The sequence below is a fragment of the Meleagris gallopavo genome, chromosome 1, assembly GCF_905368555.1.
Source record: "Meleagris gallopavo chromosome 1, MGAL_WU_HG_1.1, whole genome shotgun sequence".
In the NCBI taxonomy this organism is placed as follows: domain Eukaryota; kingdom Metazoa; phylum Chordata; class Aves; order Galliformes; family Phasianidae; genus Meleagris; species Meleagris gallopavo.
Window position 1 is genome coordinate 169,287,629 of NC_139404.1, and position 25,901 is coordinate 169,313,529.

The window sequence follows — 25,901 nt, forward strand, 5'->3', positions numbered from 1 at the left end:
AATGCATTTAATACCAGAAGCTATTGCTACTGCTTTCATTAGTATCTCTGCCTGCTAAGTTAAGTGTTTGAGCAGGTGGCTGGCAGCCAGTCCTGCCAGAACAGTGGCCCAGACATACTGTTTGTGTTGGGGATCTAGCAGGGTTGCTGAAGCACATCTTTATCTGTGATGATGAATACAGAAATAGTACCTCATCACTTGCATGGGATCCTGGAAAATTATTCTTATCAGATATAGACAACTTCATCACCATCCTGTGAAAAAAGGCAACATCAAGACTTCAAATAGACTCCACCTTGTCCTCCCAGTCTCAGCTACGTGGCAGTTTTACATCAGTAAATGGGATAGATGTTATCTCCCAAGCTGGTGTATGCCTCTTAACATTCACAAAAAGTACAAAGATTTATGAGCAGCATGGCCTGCCAGTCTTCTGAAGGACAGGGAACAATGACAGCCTCTCCAACAGCATTGTCATTCCGTGGCAATCATAACTACATCAAAACGTTTTAGAAGAAATTCATAAAAAATACAGATAGATAATTCCAGATTACTCAGGAAATTGGAAGGAGTAGATAGTGAAACAGTGAGATAGCGTGGCCAGTAGCTTCCTTTGGAACCAGACTGAGAAATGCCCATTTGCTCTGCAGCCCTTCTGGCAACAGCGCAGCTGCTCGAGTGCAGGGTTTAAACGCTGAGCATGGTTCCCAGCAGAGCTTAACTCACCTTTCCAAAAGCAATGTGGATAAAACTGCAGAGGACTCAGTGCACCAAACCCTAATGTCTGGGTCTGGGGCTGCCCTGGTTCCACCCTGTTGGGAATCCACCAGCCCTTACCATGCCATGCAAGCAGGTCAGGCTCTCCTTGCTCTGCACAGCCTTTCCAAGCTGCTCCAGTTTGGTGAGCTGGGGAATACACCTGTGATATTATGTTAGATGTTCTGAACAAAACACATACGTAGAAAAAGCTTTATCTTTGGGATGAAAGAGCATCAGATGGGACCCAGAGGAGATGCAAAGCCAAATCCTTCGCAGAATGGATATGGTCAGTCTAATTTAGAAGGGTTACAACCATCCATAGCCCTTAATCTTATGCTCAATAACCACTTATTAAAGTGTATAAATTAATTTAGCATCATGGATGTTGCCATAAAGTCTTGGTGCCAACTCCTTCACTTAGCTTTGGATGTTGCTTTCAGCAGACCACAGTCCTTCTTTCCTGTGTGTGCAATCAACTTGGACACACTGTGATCCTTGTCACTGGACAGTGTGAGCATCTGGCAGAAGGAGATTAATGCCAGATGCTCCTCTCTAGGGCCTGCAGAAACCTACCTGCTTGCAGAAGGAGAGAACACTACAGAGGGGATGCATGGTCCAAGAAGCACAAGACAAGGACAGAAAGTGTAACTTAGATTTAAATGCTTTAAGGACCCTGTGCTCTTAACATGAGTCAAGAGGCAAAATTCTTCAACTCGTGAGTAAAAACTATGTCTAAGCAATGCATAAGCAGTGGTTCTAAATAGCCGAGTAGTTTTGCTCTGTTGCTATCCAGTTCTGCAGCTCTGGCCTGAAACCTATTTTTTACCTCCCCCAGTGCAGATGGTTTCTGAACTCTGTACCTCTATGTGCTGTAGCAGAGTGAATGCCTGTGGTTTTGAGTTCATGCTCAAAGCCAGGCACAAATCTCTGATCACATTAAAACCTGCTGCTCTCTGCAGAGAAACTCAGCAACACATTCAGAAGGCTTCCTTTAGTGTAGCTGCACTGCTCTTACCCCAGTCTCATCAATAACAAAATTAAAGCCCATTTATATGCACAGCTGGACACTCTAAAAGCCTGATTGTTTCTAATAGCCAACAGACGAGCACTTCAGTCATTTCATACTATCAGCTATTATAGCCCATCAAAAATTTGAAGCCATGAAACTACCTTTCCTGTGCTCAAATCTCATCTGTTTTTAGAATGCTAATAGTGTTCTGAGGGAGCCTTTTTTTTTTAATTTAATGTAGGCAGAATCTGATTTTCTGAGACTGTAGGCCATTACTGACATAGGGTGCAGATGGTCAGTATAGTATAGTATAGTAGTATAGTATAGATGGTCAAAAACATTTTTGGTCTATAGAGCAGAATATTTCAGTCTGAAGGGACCTACAAAGATCATAAAGTCCAACTTATTGACCTTGTGAGGGCTAACCATTAGTTAACCAAAAGTTAAAAGACATTAGTGAGTACATTGTCCAGCTGCCTTTTGAACACCGCCAGGCACGGGGCATCAGCCATCTCACTAGGAAACAAAGTGTTGTAAACATGGAGAAATTAATTAAGTCATGAGAAGAACATGTTTAGGCACACAGTACAGCAGCTGTACATTTTAGTTTGAAAAAAAAAAAAAAAAGGTGATATGTCTAATTTAAAAGTATAGATTTCAGAGAAATGGAAAAAAAAAAAACATTAATTATGGGAAAAAGCCACTGAGGAACCAACCAACCAACCAAATACCCAGTGATGTTAAGAAACAAGTAAAAGTGCACGTTGTGCTACTTTGTTTTACTATCAGGTTGGCACTCAAAGGTCATTCCCAGAACCAGGCTCTTGTCTTTGGCAGAAAGACTGACCTTTTGTGCAAGTCCTAAATTCAATGTGTTTTCAGGAATCAGACTATTCCATCCTGCTGAAAACCAGGCTTATGCAGCAGTACGCTAGGACTCTGTTCTCTGCAGATCAAAATCTCTGACAATGTGTGTGCTACTAGCAGTAATCAAAAGGGAGGACCAGGATAGGCTGTACCTAAGTATTATCAGACAGGCAAATGACTGGGAAAGAAATTTCTGACATATTTTGAAAACCTTCAATTTTTCACTGTAATTATTGCATTCAGTAGTGGGAATATAAAAATATTTTTGTAATGAGCTGACTGTTACAGTTCTCCGACCAAAACCAAACTCTTAATAAATGGATAGGCCAATAGATACAGAGACAGATAGATAATGCTGAGCAATGCAAGCATGAAAGGCAGTCAGCAACTAGTTTTCATATGTACTCTGTGAGTATCCAGTGCATGAACATTGTAAATATTTCCTCACATAATTTCTAAATGCTTCCATCAGCAGTTATGTAAAATATACAGTAAAGAAAACGGTATCTTAAGAGACTTAGTAAATGTAATACCTAACCAATCTGCTGAAAACTATTTAGTGGTTTTAGGAAACAATATATGTGTTGGGAGGCAACAGTTTGTAGTTATACTAGCTTCACCTGTACCAAGTATCACACACATGTGCAGAAAGCAGCCAGCCCAGTGTGGTGAACTGGAAATAATTACCTCAATTTGTTAATATTTTGCAGCCATTTCAAATGCATATAAACGACTAAGATCACAAGACAGCAGAGAAACAGGCCCAGATTCTGTGTTAAAAATAAAATATTTAATGCTTCAGACTGACTTTTACACTCCAGCAACTTTACTACAACTGTGGAGCTTTTTTTTTTTTTTTTTTTTTTGCTGTTAAAGTAGAAATTGCCTCCATATGTGTGATAAATGGTACATTTATAAGAAAGAATTTGGCAGAAAAATGTATTTACTTTAAATATAGTGTCTTCATAACAGCTTGGAATATTATCATTTGTTGTTTATATTAATTTAACAAAATATACTCAATATATAAATACTAGATTGTATTTCATAGTTTTAGATGTTACAAATTTTCATTGTCTTGTCAGAAAAGGAGTCTAACAAGTTAAACGACATAATAAAATGTAATCAGTATGTGAAACTTCTATACAATGAAATCCAATAGCTCTTATATAGCGAAAGTACTTTGCTATGCTTCAGTTAGATTTCTTTCCCTTAAAAGTCTTCCTCCTTCATTTATTCTTTTTCATGCAGTTCCAGAGAGTTATAATGAAGATGAAATTTATCATTTTAAACTCAGATTTGACCTTTATATTCTAACATAATAAAAGAGAATTTTACAGTGCTTAAGATTTTGTAATACTCAGGCACGCTTTGAGGGCTAAGCCACCTCCCCCAACTTGCCACAGACACAAATAACGAGAGGTTCCCATGGTGATTTTCACTGGAATCATATATAATCTCTAATTTCAGTGAGAAGATAGTATCTGCCAAGAGAGACCGTGAGGCTGGTTTTCTAGTTGTGCATCCTTTTCTAGTTGTGCGTCCTTTTATAAAGAAAGGAGTATATTTCCACCATACTTCCTATTTAAGAGTACAATTCTACTTTAATAGAGAGAAGAATCTGGAAGCGATGGTGGTCAGCAGATCAGACAAGACTTAATGTGTGATAAAATAGGAAACCATACACATTGGCAGATATTTTATCATGCAACATATTGAATTTCCCTATGAGGTTTCACTTTCAATGCAATTTTCAATGAAATCAGCAAATTTTTTTCCCCAGTTTCTATCAGGATGTGATTTTGACCACTGGTGAAAAATGAGGCCTTCAGATTCATCAGTGTAAGAAATCATAGTTGCTGTGAAATCAAGACTAGTTTATGTCAGCTGGCATCCTAAGCAGTTGTGCTCATTCCTAAGTAACTGGGATCTCAGAAGGGGAAAATAAAGTGCCAACTACAGGAGCACTAACTAAGGGACAAATATTTAAAGTGCAGTTGTGAAAAGGAAAGGAAGTAGCTTCCTCTCACAGTGACACAACCAAGAGCAATAAGAAACATTGATTTAAAAAGTTATGAATATAACCTGAGAGGTCTTGAAGGATATAGAAAACAGTTGATATCTATTCACTTCACGGTTAAAAATTTAATGAATAATGAGCTGATTCAGACTATATGGGCCATAAATAAGACTCATATATCAAAACACGTGTCAACTAAAACGTTACTGACTTTATCAAATGAAAATGGATCCCTGTTCCCTATTGACTGTCATGGTTCTGCAATTGTTTGGAGAAATAACTTCTATAAACAGGCTAGGTTCAGGTGCAGCACTGAAGTGACACTTGATGTGACAAAGCCCTGACTGTGTCACAAATTTCAGACATATTTGGGACTTGTTTCAGCAGTGCTGATGTCAGACAGTCCTCAGGTGAGAGAACAGTCCTGTGTTGCATCTTGTGTTGGGATGTCAGCCTCAGTGCTGCGTGTCACAGAGGTTATGTGAGCAGTGCCACCTCCATCGTGTGGTGACAGATGGGTTGACAGTCATTCCATTCCTTTAATCTGGTACACTGGGGAAAATTCTGAGGTGGTCAGATTTTTGCAGTGTAGTCCCAGTATCTGTGTACTCTCACCTTCTACCTAAAAATACAAAGTTCCAATATTTAGCTTTCTTTTTCATGGACCTTAGAGCTGGTAAACTCTTCTCGTTTTCCTCAGAGTACAAAACACACTGAGATAGCTTTTTCACTTTGGTCCTCCTACCCAAACTGAACAGAACACATAGGAGAAGGAGGACATGCTGAATATTTATGTAGCCTATGGATAATATTGGTCATTGAAGCACATGTGTACTTACTGCTCTGCTTGATTTGCCCTGATTATGACAGCCTGTGGAAAGAAAGTGACAAGATACAGACAGTTTTGCCTATGCAGTACAGAATTTGTTTATTGTTTGATATCGAGATGAATAAGTGTGCCTCAGGCCTCATTCTTCGTACCATGAGAGTGGCAGGTCATAGAATCAAAGAATTATTAAGGCTGAATAAGGCCTCTAAGATCATCTAGTCCAATTGTCAACCCATCACCACGATGCCCACAAGACCCCTCCCTCAGTGCAACATCTACAGGGTTCTTGAAGACCTCCAATGTACAGTGACTCCACTGCCACCGTGGGCAGCCAATTCCAATGCATTACCACTCTTTCAGACAGTATTTTTTTCCTAATATCCAACCTGAACCTCCCCTATGCAATTTTGGGCCATTACCTCTCCTTCTATCACTGTTACCTGGGAGAAGGAGTTGACCTCTACCTTGCTACGACAGCATTCACGCAGTTGTAGAGACTGATAAGGTCTCCCCTGAGCTCCCTCTTCTCCAGACTGAATAATCTCAGTTCCCTCAGCTGTTTCTCATAAGACTTGTGCTCCAGACCCTTTTCAGCTTCGTTGACCTTCTCTGGACATGCTCCAGGGTCTCAAAGTCTTTCAAGGTCAGGCTTCGCCTTTGTCTTATTTATCTGGCCATGGTCCTTCAGCTGACAAAGCACTGACCTGACTGCTGCCCAGCCAGCCTCCAATCTGGCATCCAAGGAATGCAGCTGCAAATGCTGGGAAGAGCTTAGTCCCTGCAAATATTGCCCAGACAGGCCAAAGCCAATTGTGGCTGATGGGTATTAATGAATCTTAGCATGAAAGAAGCTTCACTGGTGTAAGATTATATAATGTATAATATATGCCCAAGCATGTCCACAGAACTGTTGTGGTGCATTTCAGTTTGGGCATAAGGCTATGTCTGTTTGAATTAAGTAATGATGGGGTTTAAAATCCTTTACAGAAAGACCAGAGAGAATGCCAAACAGATGAATCTGACAAAATCCTTCCTACAGTATATTCAGGATAAGTTCTATTAGTTTTGCAGAATATACTCTATTTCTTACTTTTACCTAACATGACACAGCTGACCCAAGCATCTCAGGAGCTTGCTTTGCTTTGGCACTAGAAATATGAGTAACTTACTTCCCGTGAGCACTTGGTCAAGGATGCAAATTTCTTGACTATTGTACAAGGTATCAACCTATTATTTAGAAAAAATGTACTACCACTAAAATGTTAAAAAATTGAGGATACTGAAATAAAGACAATTCCAATCTAATACTAGGAAATCCTTTCCAGTAAATTTATCTGAATTTGGTGAGATCAGTAGAAAACTTATGATTGCTAGCAGTTTACAAACATTAGAAGAAAAAAAGGTTTTTTTGTTTGTTTGTTCGTTTAATTAGGACACTTGATGCCGCAATGTAAAAATGCATATTCTACAGCAACATGACTAACGTGACTAAGACAGATAAGATTGAAAAAAGTTATATTATTTTATTGAAAGGCTCTCAGCTTTCATTAAGTCCCATATTACATGAGTTTCTGCTGTATTGTACTGCAGAACACTAATGGCAATTGTCATTGATCAATTACTGGGTTCAGTTCTGAGGATGTTCAGCAGATTAAAATTTAAGCCTAACAGACTATTGAAGGATCATGGGGTGGTCCTGCACCTTAGGTGGAAGTCCCTATCATTCTTGTTTCATTTTATCTTTCAGCCTGAATAAAATACCTAGTTGATGAATTGCCAGGTAAGAAACCAACTCTTGGTGATGAAGATTTTTTAAAGAAATGTATTATTACCATTCAACATCTTCCAATCCAGTCCTAAATGGAAGAACTGCTGTATGTTGTTATTGTTAGTACATTGTGGTATTCTGTTGGTCAAATCCAGATTTGGTTTGCTTATATTTTATTTTGAATCTTGCTAAAATTGAAAATATAACAACTCTTGAACTTTTGTGGAGACAGGATTTATTCTTATGAACACATGTGCTGTGCTACTACTCTCCAAGTTCAAAAAACAATCTGGTAAGTACAGGCAAAGCTAAAAATTTTACCTTGAGTGCAACTCAATAGAGTAGTGAGTATGTGAACTCCTTTCTCCAGTATATTTGAATACACTCTATTCCTCTGGGACTGAGCTGATCTCCCTACAGTTTCTATATACCCTTAATAGGAAAAGGCTGGACAGGCTTTCAAAGACTTTTCCCCTATTAATGATATGCCCCCTAAATGACAGCGAATGAGAACCTTGGTCTCGCAGTGCCTCTGTACAAAGCTGCACAGATCTCTTGTAACTCTTTATGCCATGAAGAGGCTTATTATTGTCACTAGAAAGGCTTTTGTATTTGCAGCAATACTGAATTCAATTGGAAAATTGGTTTTTCCATCTCAAATATAACTTGGGAAGTGCTAGTGCAGTTGCTGAAACCCTGATGTGTAATAGAGGGGTGATCTCAACTGTCACCTTTTCCAGAAGGTTCAAAAGCACTTTTCAGCCCACTTGTAATGAGCATTTGCTTCCAGTTCTAGACTGTGCTTTGTATCTGTACAGTATTTTTTGACAGTATGAAGGTATAAAGCAGCAGAAACTCAGCTGAACTCATGAACAACATTGCTGTGATCTGACAGATTTTTCAATCTATTGATTTCATAAGCCACGAGGACTGTTTGAATTAGAGTGCGTATTTTCATTTTATTTTCTATCTAAAGTCTCTGTAGACCTTACCAAGTATAAATGTGACACCATAAGTGATCTGGACCTGACATATTTTGTAAAATATATTTTTCCTTTTAAAAGCTATATGCTTGTGCTAATTAAAAGATGCTATATAAGTACAAAAGTGTCTTTCCTTAAATACAAGATTTTAAATTGGAGAGAGAAGGTAAGAACACTGCTCTTGAGGTATTGCACAGAAATCATCTTGATATTTTAAGCCAGATCCTGTATTAATATAAATCAGAGTGATCCCAGTCAGGACAGTGGAGCTGTGCATGTTTTTGCTTGCTAAGGATCTGTCTCACAGAAGTGATTGACTGAAGAGACGACCACTTGTCAGAAAAAAAAAAAAAGAAAAAAAAAAGCATCAGGATAAAAACACATCTAATATGTATTCATGAGGGGATTGTTCAAAAGTAAAAGGGCAAAAAGAAATCTCCTGTCCTGGAAGCAGAGAGGAGCGATGCAAGCAAAAGAGAGAGAGAGGAAGATAAAAAAATTACAGTCAATCAGAAGCTGCAGTGAAAAGATGATAAGGGCAGTAAGAAGTCAAGCTGGGCTGAGGCCAGCTGTGTGATGCACCAAGAATAAGAATGTAACTTGCTTATATAACAGGGAAGAGATGCTTGTCATGGAAGCAATTTTTTCTTCTTTTTGAATCATTTTACTTCCATTTAAAAACATTTTAAAAAAACCTCTTTTCTTAGAAGAAAAGTAGAAAAATAAAAGTTTTCAAATGAACAAATAAATAACAACAATTAAAAAAAAAACAAAAAAAAAAAACAGAAAACAAAAAATATGGCATGTCAAACTCAAGACAAAGATATATTACTACCATTACATGCTTTACTATAATTATTCTCCTTTCTCGCTAGATTTGCTTAATTCACTGAGAATAACTATAGTTGAAGAAAACATGAGTTACTTCAGAGAGCTCACAGACCAGCCTATAGGTTGTAAATCAGTAACATACTGGACCTAAAATGCTCCATCACGGCAGAGTCTGTGCCAGTATAGAAGCCCAGGGCCAAAGTGACATAATTCCTCTCATGTTTGGAGAATGAGCCTTTACATTTCTTTATGTCAGACCTTTACCACAGTGAATGCAAGACTTCCTGAAGCTAATACTTGTGTCTGTTGCCACTTTCCCAAGGGTAAGAGGGATTGCAGTGCAAGCTATGTGTTACAGACCAGATGCTGCTTGGGGGCCTTAGATTCAGTGACCTCTGTTGCAGTCCTCTACTCTCCCCCAGGGCCATGGAGGCTGGTATTCAACCTCACTGTTTTTGTCTTTATCACATTCACGTTTTCATGTGCTTCATACTCTGAAAAGCAGAGTGAAAATCTCCCTTGACTCCTGCGCTCCCCTCTTTGAAGCATTGATTACAGACTCAGGCCTCCAAGGCTTCTCCTTGTCATCACTCCTGTAGTTGCTGTCTCATCTCTGATTCTTTGACATACTCACATGACAGCCTGTTATTTTTGTGTTGCTTTATACCAGACTGAAAACTCTGTGCCACGATCTTTATCAGTCACTATCGCTGTTTTTGCTATTTTACCTTGTAGGTCAGTTGTTCTTCTTTGGGGTTTTGTTTAATGTCACAAACATGACAGGAGCATGTATAATGGACAAGGGCACTTAGAGGAAGGGCAGTCTGCACAACCTATAAGCTCCTAGCCTCAGATATTTTGCATATATGTTTTTAATTAGTCTTAGAAACTGAGAAATCTGACTGAGGGTTTGTTCTAGTCCTGATCTTCAGAGGGAACAGACACAACTTATGTTCCTAAGGAACTAGCCTGAATGACAAGGCTTTTATGTGATCTTTTGTCTCTTAAATGAATATTAGTATCAGAACCTAACTCCTAATTCTGCGTTAGGATGATGAACTGAATTACAGTTGACTGAAGGCTGTTATTTGTGCTGTTTTTGAGTGAGGTTTGAAAATTCCAGGTTGTATTGTTTTCCTTTTTGAATATGATAAAATATGTTTGGTGTTTTTTTCAAGATTTTTTTTTTCTATAATTTTTCTAAAAGATTTGTTTAGAAGATGTTTTTGTCTTCGGGTTAGATGTCAGGGGGAAGTTTTTCAACATGAGGGTGGTGAGGCACTGCCACAGCTGCCCAGAGAAGCTGTGGATGTCCCATGCTTGGAGGCACTCGAGGCCAGGTTGGATGGGGCCCTGGGCAGCCTGAGCTGCTGGGTGGCACTGCCTGTGGCAGGGGGTTGGGACTGGGTGGGCTTTAAGGTCCCTTCCAACCCAAGCCATTCTGTCATTCCACGATTCAGTTGGTACCATGAAAAATGTAATTGTGTCTATGTAACTTGAGCTGGTGCATAGCACATGGAATGTATCACTTGACTGGAGGGTTTCTTTGCAATACTACGACTATTGTTTATCCCAACACAGCATATTTTTTCAGTTTATTAAATTAACTTATTTTTACCATGTCTGAATTCTTTGCACTGCATGTGCATTATGTTATGAAACACAGGAAACCCTGTATCTTTTAGATATAATTTTTTGGGGGAAGCTACTTTTGCAGCCTATGGAAAACTTAGACGTTTTCATAGGAGTTATAAGATGCAAACATATAGGTTCACAAACAGTGCTCTCACCAACAGCACATGAAAGTTTCTTTCTGAAATGAAAACAAATGTCAGAGCTGCTTGAGATGGTATTAGGAGGAAGGTGAGAGAAATAAAGTCCATAGGAATTTTGGGTTTGTTTTGACTTGGCAGTGAAATGTGGAACTGATGCATCTGAAAGCCAGCAATCAGTGGTATGAACCTCTGCAGAATCAAAGCCTTCACATTTTCAGCAGCTTTTCCCATAAACTTTCTGCTGTGTAATATTTAAGGCTTCTGGACAAGTCTCCACTTTTCCAAAACCAAAGCAGAGTGCTGCCCTTACACACACTCACAAAATGGAAGCTATAGAAGTTATTATGAGTCTGCAGGACTAGAAAATTCAGGTTTTTTTGTTTTTTTTTTTTCCTGTTCCTAGTTTGAAAATAGGATGGATCCTGATTCTAATTGCTCTATTCCAACAAGAATTCATTAAATTAAATAAATAATTTAAATAAATTTAAAAGAAAATCTCACATGATGGAAATAGTCATTATCTGGTGATATCCGGAGTGTTATAAGAGTTTGTATTTGGTATCTGTATACCTTTCTCTGGGACAGAAAAAAAAACACACCAAAAATAAAATGATGTGGCAGTAGTAGCATGCACAAGGCTTGAGGAAGGGAGGAAAAACAATATGAGCATCATTTGGTTGTTTCTTATCTGGCTCTAAATTGGTAATTCTCTGAATTCAGAGAACTCACATATATGTACATTCATTGAAAAGGAAAATGGAACAGCTGGAAATCATCATGAGGTATAAATGCCTCTTGCCCTTGTTATTTCAAAGATTTTGATTGTGTGAGTCAGAACTCTTCTAGCAGCATAAAAATAACATACAATAATATTTACAACTAGCTAGTAGATTAACAATCTCACCATCAAGTTTTCTTTTGCTCAGTATTTGATAGCGCAGGTACACAGAATCACAGGGTTGGAAGGGACCTCAAGGATCATGAATCTCCAACCCTCCTGTCACAGGCAGGGCCACCAACCTCAACATTTAATACTAGACCAGCTGGAGATCAGCCTGCTAATCCATGGGTGACACGCTATGTTAAAAAAAAACACACACACCATTTTACAACACAAAATGCTAAGTGGAAAAAAAAACATTTATGTTGTAATTGGAAATATAAAGGTGTTTTCAAGTCAGAAGTTCTCATTTAGCAGAAAAGAAATAAATTTCACAAAAGAGTCCATAAAGAAAAAGAGAAGGAAAATGTTAAAAATAAATGATATTATGGGAAAGGGAGGATTTTAGAGTTTGTTAAGAGTCCCTCCTATTGTACCTTAAAGTCTGTACTGAAGACACATTCCTGCACAGCTTAATTATATGCATCATGAAATTCCTGCAAGGGAGGTGTCTGAAGGCAGTACAGGAACTCACCTCTCCTTACTCCAGTTATCCTACTGGCTGATCACTCTTCCTTTGCAATGCTCTGCTGGCCTTAGGAAGAAATTAAATGCTTCTGGCATTGTGAAGATTTAGAAGAAAGCTCAGTAATCATTGTGGATAATCACACTGCTCACACTGCCTTGAGCATTTGAAGTTGCTCTCTTATCAATATTTTATTTTCTCACTCAGTACCACTCACCATTATTTTCTACCCTTCAGACTTATTTTCTTACTCTTTAGCACAGCAAGCTATTTTCTGAGGATTTTATGCTCTTGTCCCACTGTCACTACATTATTTTGTTTCACTTTAAAAATATAGCTCTTCCATTACTGCATTTAGTAGTCATATGGGGCAGCTGTGACTATTATGTATTTGTTATTTTCCTTGTCATGTATTTTCAATAATCATGACAGCAATTATATCTTTTAATTACTTTTAGGAGATACACAGCACACTTGTCGTAAATTAGACAATTTTTAATAAATCATTATGGGAACAGTGCACTGAGAAGCACGCTTCTCACAGCACTTCTCTTTTTTTTACTCTCATTTTAGAGTATAAGAATTTTTCTAAGTTAATCCTTAAGTTGAGGATATTTCTAAGTTGGGCCGTGTTTGCCCTTCCTCACACAGAGGTGAATTTCACTGCTATGAAAGAAAGCTAGTGATAGATCTGGGCCCATCAATGCTTTTGGAACAGGCATAAGGCAAAATGTGGACTGCGCATGGGGCTGTGCATTTCTCTCTCCACCAAAAAATCCAAGTATGCCTCTTAGAAACAGCTGATCCAAAGAAATTCTGATCCAAAGAAAACACTGAAAAAATGAATGGAGCTGAGGGATCTCTCTGTTCATTTCACTCAGTCACAATAAGGTTTTAATTTATTATTTATCTTCCCGTGAAAATGAAGTGGCAATGGGCTACCATGAACATATACACATTTATCAAGGTGGGAATCTGCACTAATGAGGCACTGGTGAGTGAGAATAAGATCTAAATGAATGTTGCAGACCTTTATCACAAAGTGGATTTGGCAGGTCTTCAAAACACTTTCCAGCATGTCCATGCTCCTCCATAAAATTGTCTGTGCTCACATAAAGCAGTGCTCACGTCTGATATTTTTCAGCTCTTTCTCTTCATCTATTATCAAATAAATAACATTAAGCAGTAGTTATTGGAGGTTTCCTCACAGTATTGAGGCAGACCTGGCGTTGCTTCTACCAGCAGAGATGAACCAGCAAATTCATCCTACATGGTGATGGTCCTACATCGGGGCCACTCCATAACAGCATCGTAAGTGCAATCCATGAATCCAGTTTTGCTACCAGTGGAGAAGCAGCTGCCCAAAATAAGCATCTCACAACCTGGCCCTCTCTTGCTGTGCACCTGCACACATTGTCTTTTGGTAATGAGACAAAATTACTCTCACAATTATAAGCTGCTGCTGTTCAAACTCATTTCTAACCACTGGGAATCCACATAAAGCCTTGTTTAAAAGAACAATCATCGAGTTATAGCTACAGGCCACTGGTCTTACCTTCTTAAAAAAGTTACTGTAATAGAGATTTTAGAGAAAAGCTTAAAAAAAAAATTAGCCTCAGAGTGAGTTGTTAATCATGAATACAGGAGGCTGTTACAGAAAGAAGAGGTTTGCTAATGCAAACAGCATGCAAGCCCAGCATGAATGCCATGTGAACAGCAGCAAACTCTCAGTAATTGAATGCAATATTCAGGATTGATGCAGTTATTTATAGATTTGAGATACATTTGAATTCAAAGAGAAATGCAGATTTAGGGAGGCAGAGAATTCCTAAGTTGTCGTTTATAACAGATTAAATGACAGAGAAATTGTATGTGCATGACAAAGCTACATGTGGGTCCAATTTGTGTCAATATGGATGCACATCAGTAATGCATGCAGCCAGATAAACATAAGCTGTTACAACAGTGCTAAGTATTGCTGTTGTAAAAATGTATGAGGAGCTGAAAAATACATACAAATGTGAGAAACAGAGTGCAAAATACACTACTTACAAATGCATTAAATGCATATACACTGAGATATTTTTGTTTCTATTAATTTTATTAATTTAGATGTTTGGCAGCAAGGTCCTAAAGTTTATTATACAGAACCATCACTCCAATTCAGTGTTGTGAGCTAGTAATGATCAGATCTTACCTTTTATTTTGCTTTGATACACATCTCTTTAGGTTAATATAGAGAGCAAAGTATTATGTAAAACTGCTTAATATGCTCCCGAAGGGTTGGAAAAATATGCTCAGTTTTTAGGGACTGAAATTAGCCAGACCATATTTATCTTATTTTAACACCCCAAAGAACACCATCACCTCATAAATATATATATTACTGCTAAGACTATATCCAAAATGAGACTACATACCTTATGACTTAAGAAGGAGAAGGAATCTGGTGGGGTTTTTTTTGTTGTTGTTGTTGGTTTTTTTTTGTCACTATATACAGAATCTGCAATTGAAGCTGAGATTCTATTTCTGCAGAATATTTAAGTAACTCATTAGCACTGAAATGTCATTAAACTGCACTGAAATCAGGACAAGAGGACTTGGGAGAAGCAGTAACTGGAGCTGCTGTGAATACTCATTGGTGTAGCTTCGGATTTCATAGAGTTATAACATATCCTGAGTTGGAAGGGGCTCACAAGGGTCACTGAGTCCAACTCCTGGCTCTACACAACAGCACCCAACATTCGAAAACTATGTCTGAGAGCTCTATACAAATGCTCCTTAAACATAGGCAGCTCAGGGCCATGTCTACATCCCTGATGAGCCTGTACGGTGCCCACTGTCCTTTGGTGAAGAACCTTTTCCTGATACCCAACCCGACCTTTGATGTTTTCAGTTAAATCTATGATGATATAGAGAAGTAGCGTTTTCTTCAGTGCTTCAGCAGAGAGCTCAGTTCCAGGGCTGAGGGCTAATTTTAAAAATTAGCTCTCACAATTTCTTAGTTAAATTTTACTCTTTTTGCCCTGGAGCAGAAAGCAGTATTTTATTTAGGCATGCTCTAGTTTTACACTGCATAAGATAAATGAGAAGGAGCAGAAAAAAATACAGTCTGGGACTGTAACATTAGGACACCACGCGGATGTACACAGCAGGCTGTTGCTAATGGAAAGTCTTTTCTGGGAAATCTTAACCTAAGTAACTTTACTTTAAAAATAAGCAAAAGTGGGGGGTTCAGGTTTATAAAAGTTCACACACATCAAGAGAAAGACCCAGCCATAAATTCTGTGATCCTCTTAGCCTTTCAAAGGTCATGGACCTTTGATTAGTTCATTCTTCTCTATGCTGAGGAGCCATGGACTGTACCCAAAGCCCAGCTGAATTCTTCGCCAATAGGATCCCAAAATACATCATCAGAGTGAATGCTCGAGGGTGCCAGTTATTTATCTGGCTTGGTATAAATCCCTGTCGACTAACTAGACATATTTCAGTGAATCTGTAAGTTTGTATGAACAACAAAAACATACATAAATGAAGCCTAAAGCAGGTTATAAAAATCTTTGTTCCTGATAATGATTCACTTTTTTTTTTTTTTTTTTTTTTCCCCCCTGTATCAAGGTGGGGAAAACTGTCTTTTAACAAAACTTTCCAGTTTGTATGAGGATACATAGGCTTTTGGATACATAGTCAAGGAAGGAAAGGCATACCTGAGAGATTATCTTTTCTTCCTGTTTTGTTAAGCCTTTAAAAAGATATTGCAGCTCCTGCTAAACTTGCCTTAGGCAAATATCAATAGCTTCTCACTGGAAAGAAAGCTAAGAGTGAGGGAAGGCAAAGGAAAGAATGGAGTGACAGTGATTTACAAGGATGGCTTATTACAGATGTTCACTTCTTACACATGTACCACATGCCCTTGCTTTTGCACATTTTCTTCTGAACATTATTCTCTCAGTCAAAATGGGACACGCCAAAACCTTGAAGTAGAAACTATATTTAATCTGTGCTTTTTTTCTTTCTCTCTGGTCTGTTATAGTCTGCATAGCCTAAATACATGGCACAGAATGCAGTGTCCTGGAGAATCTTGATACTTAAAAATAACTCCCATTTTCTTTTGATGATTTATTTATTTTTTTGTACAGCACTAGAAAATCACTGGTTTCAGTATTTAGAACAGTAATGGAGTTCTAATTTCTTAAGTACAATCAGGAGTGCAATTTGGGGAACTTTCAAGTGATTTTTTCAAGCATGCTGTTTCTCTGCCTTCTAGTCTCACAAAAAAACAAAAACAAAAAAGGAGGAGGATGATGTCTTGAGAAACTGAGTTGAGTGTCTTTTCTAAAACTGATACTGCCGGATTGAATGCAAGTATCTGAAATTCCGCAATGAGGATTAAATCAGCCTCTTTGAAAAGTGGCAGGGGAGGGTTCAGCCCTCATTATCCATCTTCCTGAAGCCAGCCTGAAGGTTGTGTATTTGTGTGAATTCAGGGGAAGAGCTGACTGAGAATTGTAAGAACATTGCATGTCTTGAAGGCAGCTGACATAGTGCATATAAATAATGCCTGAGCTCTTTTGTGGTGTACAGCAGCACTGAATACACTTCCAAAAATAATGACAAAGACATTTGTTTGTTCAAGAAACCTATCGCCTGCGGCTGAAAACACTTGTAAACTTCTTCAAGGAGACTATCTCCAAAGTACTTCTTAAAAGATTTTCTCTATAATGTTCTCTTTATAGAACAATAAATTCTGGTGAGACTTAAGTTGAAATGCTTTTTCCTACCTACCGATAGATTGTGCTGCATTAATCTCTTGAAATATAGGTGGAGATTGACTGCTTGTTAAAGAACATTTGAGGCAACCTACTGTAGACAGTAACTACTCACAAATATCAATGTATTCTTCAGGCACTGCTTCTATGTATGTATGTATGTATGTATGTATTTATTTATTTAGAGATAGTGAAGACTATTGCACCATTTGAAAAGGGAATGGAGGAACTACCCATATGATGCACAAAGATCCATACTCTTCTTCACTGCTCATAGAAGTATAGCTACAAAAGAACTGACTATTCCAAAATTCTTTCTTTGCAGTTTGTATGAAAAGTTACACGTAAGTAACACTGAACATCAGCCTCCACAATGTAGAGTCAAAAGACTTTACAATAATTAATCATAGAATCAAATAATATCTTGGGTTGGAAGGGAATCACAAGGATCCTCAAGTCCAAGTTTAACATGTTTAGTAACACATTAATGAGTTAAACAAATAGAGCAGGAACCTTACTAAGAGCACAGCACTGAACTTGGGTCCCCAGCATTTCAAACCAATAATTTAACTACCTGACCATTTCTTCTTCAAAGAGGACTGTTGAGTGAAAATCAAAAGTTTCTGCAGTACCTTATAGTGAGCACCCAAAATGAAGATTTCCAATTGTTTTGGAACACAGCCAAATACAGTTCTTTGTGATCATTGTAGAGTAGTAACTGAATAGAACAGGATCTGATCCAAATAATTTTGGTGGATTTCAAATATTGCCCTAAAATTGTTTGAAAATAACTAAATTTAAATGAGAGTAAATGGCAGAGCTCCGACACTACATTAAGCAATGGTGATCGCCCTTGGTAGTATTTGTGTTCTTTGATCTTTAGATACCACAATGTTCTGGGAGGTTTCAGAGTTTGCTGCTTTTTCTCCAGTAGTTTAATTACAATTCTGTTGTTTCTCTGAGCCGAAATAGGCAGCCAAGCTTGCTCTCGTTACTTTCCTTGGAACAATAACACAAAAGTCAAGGAATTTTTCAAAACAAGGCCGATTATAAATCATCTATTTTTACAAGAAGGAAAATATAGGAGCAAGACAGGACTGGCTGCCACCACACAGTTAATTCTCAGTCCTTAGAAAGCTCCCACAGCATGTACATGCTCTGTCCACCAGCTACTTGTTTAGAAGCCCAGTCATCTTCTTTTAGGGTGTGGCTAATAAACAGAGTGAACTGATTAAAGACCTCTAAACCAACAATCAGAACCCCTGCTATCTCCTTCAGCAAGCAGATCAATGTGACCAAAAGTCTCCTTGGTGATGTCGTTCCGTGTACTGAAGACAGTGCTCTGTTCTGTAAAACATATTTCCTCCTGAATCAGAACTAAATTTTGTGAAAACTTCCAATCTAGAAGGTAAACATGGACATTTGCATCTGTCAATTTTTTCGAAACCATCTAGATACTTGCACATGTCTCTTGAATTTTCCCCGTGTTTTTCTGATTATTCTTTTCAACGGGAAAGTCTGTAGTTGCTGAAAGAGTCTGTAATAAGACAGACAAGAAACATTTAGCTCAGTGCCTCTTTGTACCTTACTGTCTTTTCTTTTTTTATCACTGTGCTATTTATCAGAATTTTAAGCAGAGAAAGACATGGGGAAATGATTTTGGAAGTGCATTCATACAACTTAACATCAGCCTCTGAAAACTAATCTACCTATATTTATTTCTTCTAAAGAGAGATAAATGGAGAGAAGGAGGGAGAGAGGCTTTCAGAACACAAGTTGGAGTTAAAATTCAGAAGTTTTGACTTACCAGCTGGAATATCTCAGCATGGTTCTCATTAGAAGAATTTAGTGGGATTTACTTAGGTTTCTGAATCCCAAGTTACACGTGAATTTAAATCCCAAATAAAGAAAAGAAGGAAGACAGAACCTTACTTTCTGCATCTTTGCAAGTTTTGCTTAAGTTGGGCAATTCAGACCCAAAATTACTTACGAGAAAAAGAATCATACAAGCACTTACGAATGCTGTTACATTCTAGATCCTGAGACATTACTCAGCACTGATGAGAAAACAGTGCATATTCTGCATAGGATTAATTGCAGGAAGAATTAGTCATGCTGGCTGACAGGGTTAACAGAAATTCATCCCTCCTCTTTCAGTGAGCTACTGAATGACTTCGCTTTTACAAGTCTAAATTATTCATGGAAGAACTTAATGAAAATGAATTTCAGCCTCTTGGTTATGAAATGTCCATTGTGGCAGTGCCACAAATCAGAATTTGTGATTAATTGCTAGAATATTATTTGTTTCTTCTCATCTCAAAATGCCCACTGCAGACACTTCCAGCAGGAGAATGATGCCAAATACAATGTATTTGCAGTTATCACATAGGGGTGGGAAGAAATCTTGATTTTCACTGGGAGGAAACAGTACAAATATGTGTACACCAAACTGTGGCTGGAATTCGGGTGGAAGTGCAGCAGCGGTGCTTTGAGCTATTAAGCAGACCTTAGCTGAGACATGTTGAAAACATGAATCATAGTGGACTGAGAAGTGATAAGTATTTATAAATAAATGCAAAAAGAATGAAGCCTGAGTTTTCTTAACACAGCAGATAACACAAAAGTACTCAGTTACAATTAAGAACCATTCTGAAACTCAGTCCAACTGATGATTTCTAAAACATAAATAAATGATCTTTGATTTCAGACCAATCGGCTGCTGTCACTGCTAACTCGTTCTCCAAATTCAGGCTACAAACGCTTACTTTAATCCATGCAATCTGACTTGTTTGTTTTAAAATGATTATTCATATGCTTGAGAAGTATTTCTAGACTTGTGAATTGAATTTAAAAGTATATTAGGCAACATATTTCAGCCTATGTCTTCTTTGATATAGTAGAATTTAATAAATTCAGGCTGACATTTTCTTATCAGAGGCAACCTGACAAAAGGTAAAAATCCTGATCTTTATATCGAAACCTTGAGCAGTCATACACTTAACCCAGTGGAAACATTAAGCATCTCTAGTTTCCTGTTACTTAGGACACTTTGATAAATCAGTGAAACCACTGACACTTATTGATATAGATAAATATTGTGTTTATAGCTCCTCCTTTTCTGGGGCTTCAAATTTTTTGTAGTGATACTGAAGGGCATAAAGACTGAAAAGTACCCAGGAGAGACGAAGAATTTACAGATCTTCTAGCAAGAAGGAATTGCTAAATGCTTTTTAGTTTCTTTTCAGTCTTAGTTTCCTTTCAGCAGATGGCACTGTGAGAGCATTTGAACTGAATCCTCCAATATATTTCACTTTATATTATAGACGTAAATTAGTCATTAATATTGGCATTTCAAGATAAGTGTCTATCTTTTAAAGTGATTTTTGAAATTACTAGGATGGAAGTTATCAAATGAGAAATCAAGTAGTACATACATCACTGGTTTGGGATACATCATTTTTCATAACTTCAAATATGTCTAGTAACGTCAAGGTTATTTTAAATTAAACTAAAATGAAATCCAGCTTTTTTTTATTTTTTTAACATGTATCTGTAACAATTTTTATTTTAGAACCATTTTTTCTTATGCTTAAATTTATATCATACATTTAAAGAGAAGAGAGAATACCAGACTGGGGATTACATTTTCTCTCTGCTCTTAGGCAAAAGTGAGAACAGACTTGAGCCAGTCTATCTATCATTCTCTATTAAGTATTTCTTGGAAGCTTGCTGCAGTACTGCTTAAAGCCTTTATGCTTTCATAAAGGCGGTACATACGGATGTTTGGCTTTGGATCAATATTTGGCTTTGATCTCAATCTTTCAGGTATTAATTTAAAGCTGAATCCAAGGACACTTCATCCTCCAAATACCAGTCTATCTAATACCAACTCTACCACTTCCTGGCTTTTCTGATTCATCCTTCACCCCTCTCATTTCTTTCTTAGCCACAAGTTATCCAGCTGATTTCCCTTACACAAGGGGCTTCATCTGCAGCTCTTCTATTGCTAATTCTCAGAAAGCCATGAATTTCCAAATCCATCAGCTTTTTCTTTGCTATTTGCTCTTAACAAGTTTCTCATCAAATATAGGAATAGGATTGTTGCCTGTTGTAGGGAACAAGGGTTCTCTCTGGATACTAAATAAAAAGCAGATATGTTAGAATTAAGAGTAAAATGAAAGAACAGTCTTGTAGAACATTACATGGAACATTACTGACTGTGTTGTTTGAAAGAAATACCCACTCTGACAAAAACTAAGACGATGCGTGTCTTTCTGAATCTTAGTTATCTGTATATAAAAGTGTGAAATGAGATGTTAACAGTGGAAATGACTTACTAGTCCCTTCATACAGATGGCTGAGAGGATATATATTACCCAGATGTCAGTGCACATTTCCTTAAACATTTCCTTACAAAAACATTAAAGAATAGCTCTGCTGCAGCTCTTATGCAAAGATCTTGTTTACAGAGGAGGGCTGCAGTGGGATTATGCAGCAATGGAATCTCTAGAGACATTGTGACTGACTCATACCAGCAGTATACCAGCTGAAAGGACTGTGCATTTCCCTCTAAATACAATAAATAAATTCAGATTAATTAAGGAAAATAGATGAATTTTGTTTGAAAGAAGGAATTTCTATGCAAGCAAAGGTACCATCTCAGTACATCTGACCAATTTGTAAAATTTTGTCTTCTACGCAGCTTTTTACTGACAATTCCACCAAAACAGTTCTTTTCTTCTTTGTTACCTATTCCTGCCTCCAGAATGTCTTTTGCAGGAGCTGCCTGTTCTTCTTTATTTTCATTGTTGAATCCTTACCTGGGATCATTAACCTTTCCTCAGATATTTTAAATTACTTGTCCTGAGAATAGAAGCAATTCCAAGCCTATTGTCCAAACTAATAGCTGTAACTCTGGTAACAGTAACTTAAATCACTTTATTTTTTACAGTGCATTGTAGCACATTAAGGTCAGGTCTTACTGATCTCTTGCTTTGCAGACATTCTCACATTCAATAGAGCCTCAAAAAAAGTTAAGTACATCATCAGACTGAAAATGTTATAAGTAACTCTGGCATTTATGCGAGGAAAATTGTCCCTTTTTTGCAGTAGTTCTATTAGAATCAATTCAAATATTATCATAAAGGAAAGTAATTTCAGTTCAATGTTCCTGTATGATTTTTTTTCAGCCAGTTACCTCTTCCTGTACTTGTGAAAGCGAACTGTTCTGAGCTTTACAAGATGGGAACAACTGGGGAAAAAAGGAAGAAAACATGAGAAAAAAATTCTTTACTATGATGGTGACAGAGCACTGGAATAAGCTGCCCAGAGAGGTTGTGAAGTCTTCTTCTCTGGAGATATTCAAAACAACCCTGGCACCTTTCCTGTGCAGCTACTGTAGGGTATCTGCTTTAGCAGAAGGGTTGATCCTTTCTAGTTCTATGATTCTGCGATTCAGTGAAAAGCAAACAAAAACAATGGCCAACAAAACAAAACAAAACAAATAAAAGCAACAAAACCACCAACCAACCAAAAAGCATATGCAGAGTATAAAGGATTCTGGCATTAACAGTTCTTTATCCCTTCTATCTGTGAGCAGATCTCCCATGCAGAAGCAGAGGAGTTAAATATGAGCAGATACATATCACACAGTGTAGGAAAACCAACATACAGGAGGGAAAAAAAGTAAAGAGCTTGTGATGTTCTGGCAGAGCACTGATTCACCAGTGGGAAACTGTGCTATTTGCAGGAATCCTCACCCACTACAAGCAAGATGAAGACCAGCATGGCTGGAAGCTTGTGGAAAGGAAGTGTGACCAGCAGGCACTCACTGCTTGGCCATGTCCCAAGTTGTGCTCTAACAAAGGTGAGAGAAAAGGAGGAGAAGAACCATCTCCTCTCCTGACTGTCCCAGGTGTAATCAGCCAGGGCACCAACCATGCCACAGTATAGCTGTGATTGCTGCCCTGTATTTCCCAACGTTGGGCCTCTGCTGGAGGAAATGGTAGATCTGGTTTCTGATAACAATGAAAAAGTACTGAATGCCTTCTTTGACTCAGCCTTTACTAGATTCTTTCCAGGCTTAGGTCTTTGAGACTGTCTCCCATAATACCTTCATCGAGAAGCTGTTGATGAAAGGACTTGATAATCAGACAAAGTGGATCAAAAGCTGGGTGAACTGCCAGGCCCAGAGAGTGATGGTCACAGGTTCAAAGTTAAACTGAAGGTCAGTAATGAGTGCTGTTCCCCGGGGATCAACAATGGATCCAATCCTGTATTATACAGGATCATTACCATTGATTTCCTTCAATGACCTAGACAATAGGGTAGAGTGCACCCTCAGTACATTTTCAGATGATCCAAAATTGGGGAGAGTGGCTGACTCACCAGAGGGCCATATTGCCATCCAGACAGACCTCAACTGGCTGGAGAGATGGGATGGCAGAAGCCTCAAGAAGGTCAACGAGGAGAAATGCAAAGTCTTGTACCTGGGGAGGAAGAAATCTAGTGTGAAAACATAGCTATGCTGGGGCACCCTTGGTTGGAAAATGGCTTTGCAGTAGAAGACCTGGGGGTCTTGGTAGGCACCAAGTTGAGTAAAAGTCAGCAGTGTGCCCCTGTGGTAAAGGAACCAACAGTAACCTGGGCTGAATGAGGCAAAGCACTGTCAGCAGGTGGAGGTAGGTGATCCTTACCTCCACTCAGCGCTGGTGAGAACACAATTGGAATAATATGTACACTTCTGGGCCCCCCAGCACAAGGGATACATGGATATAATGAAGCAGATCCAACAGATCCATTTTTGCCACCAAAATGATCAAGAGGCTGGAGCATCTCTTCTATAGAAGAGACTGAGAGGGTTGGAACTATTTAGTCTGTTTTTTCCAGGGGTGGATCTTATCAGTGTACATGAAGGATGGAGCCAGGCTCCTGTCAGTGGTGTCCATTGGCAGGATCAGAGGCAACTGGCACAAAGTGGAGAATGGAACATTCCCTCTGAACACCAGAAGTACTTTGGTGCTGTGCAGTGACAAAGCACTGACATAGGCTGCCCCAGAGACTGTGGAGCCTCCTCCTTGGGGATCTCTCAGAGTCACCTGGACATGGCCCTGGGCATTCTGCTGGGGCAGGGACTGGATCACATGTTCTGCAGTGGTTCCTTCCAACCTAAACCATTGTGTGATACATCTGCTTTAAATCTGTGTACAAAAGAAAAACAAACAAATAACAACAACAACAAAAAAACCCCACAACCCCCTGTTTAAAACCTCTTCTTTCAAAAAAGTGACAGAGTAGTCTAAAATAAATAAATAAATAAATGAACACGTCTTTGACGTAACGAAGATTTTAACATGCTCTTAACTATACACACAACATTTAATCTCATTAATTTTAGTGGAATGTGCAGTGGTGTAAAGACATAGATAAGTCAACAGGCTTGAGCTGCGTTTAAATTTCAGTTTTGTAAAAAGACTGTAAAGTTGATATTTTCTGTGAGTCACAATTTCTTTGAAATTCTTTTTAGAAGAACAAAGCAGGTTTCTTATGGTGTTTACAGGATAGCATATGAAGCACTGATATGATTTTTATTGCCAGTACACTTACAGGAAGCAAGATGAATTATATTTTGGGTATTTAGGTGTTGAAGACAAATTCAATCTGAATCTGAGTTAGAATATTAATTCCAGGTGTATTTCAACTTTTGTGAGCTTCTGTATTTGATGTTCTTTGGGGCATTACCATCAGACAAATTTGTCAAAGGTATGGCAGAGATAAGCTTAATAACATCTAAAAATTTGCTTTTTAAATTTAAAAGTAGGCTGTTTAGCTGGTTAGTCTTAAAAATAAATTCAGGCTTCTGTCTTCTTAAGGACAACCTCTCTCAGTTCTCCTCAAGCTTCTCACCTCCTAATAAGTAATGAGAATTTGGGCAAACAGAAACCCAGACATTCAGTAATAGCTTGCTTCAGCACTTCTTCTTTAAAATGCTCTCTTCTCTGGGCTGTTACCAAATGCCTGAAGCTCTCCCTCTCAGGCTCCACTGTCAAATATCTCCAATTACTGCCAGAAATTTGTGGCTCACTGTTATTTTAATAAAGAAATTTTACTTTGCAGACATTGGTGTTTCTCTTGGTCTTTTCTCCTCTCCTTAGGATGGCTTAACATATCACTCTAGAGGAAAAAAAAAAAAAAAAAAGAAAGAAACAAAGTATGAATGGTAGATGGGTACAAATTCCTATAAAGCATAAGACGTCATACAATTTATTTAGCATAATGCACATTCAAAATTGATTATACCTACCAAAAAAATAAGACTGATGGGGTTCATGTGTGGGACTGAAACCAACTGATTTAAAAGCAATGTTTTTTCAATGACGTGGAATTTTAGTACAATGACTTTGAGTGTAAAATCTACCCCCCCGCACCCCGCCCCCAATAAGGAACAAGGTAGAAGGCATTAATTTGAAGAAATTACACCTCTGGCTGCATTTTCTGAAATGTATTTATCAGACATCCATTATATTATTATTTTCTTTCTGAAATGAGTCTGGTGAATATAGGATTTTTATTTCCTGTTTGTGTGGGTTTTACATGGAAAGATTCAACATGAACTGTGATTAACATCATTAAACTGCATTTGTATCTAGGATACCAGTAAATCCTGAATATTTGAGATTGAAAGCACTCACTATCTAGAATAAAATTCAGTTAATGATTTTTGTGTGTGTACATTAGGATTCCAGTTAGCAACACTGGACTCTCCTAAATTCAGTCTTTAAGTTGTGAATGCAGCATTTTACGCTATGTGTTGAAAGAAGGGACCAAAAAACCATGACTACTACATGCAAAATAAACAAGAGTTCAAGCAGTTCAGAGTTGCAAGCAAT

General features: G+C 38.0%; 1 long non-coding RNA gene across 5 annotated transcripts in view; it reads right to left on the bottom strand.

Annotated features, from left to right (window-relative positions):
* LOC109365446 (uncharacterized) overlaps positions 1 to 25,901 on the bottom strand; it is a 38,919-nt gene that overhangs the window by 5,341 nt on the left and 7,677 nt on the right. For 3 of the 5 annotated variants that reach the window (XR_014881036.1, XR_014881037.1, XR_014881039.1), the window contains 2 exons: positions 24,111 to 25,185; positions 23,401 to 23,501 (listed from right to left, as the gene is read on the bottom strand). This is a non-coding gene — a long non-coding RNA (uncharacterized LOC109365446). Of the gene's footprint in view, positions 1 to 190; positions 255 to 23,400; positions 23,502 to 24,110; positions 25,186 to 25,901 lie in introns of all 5 variants that reach the window. The other 2 variants (XR_014881040.1, XR_014881038.1) reach the window with 2 other exon arrangements.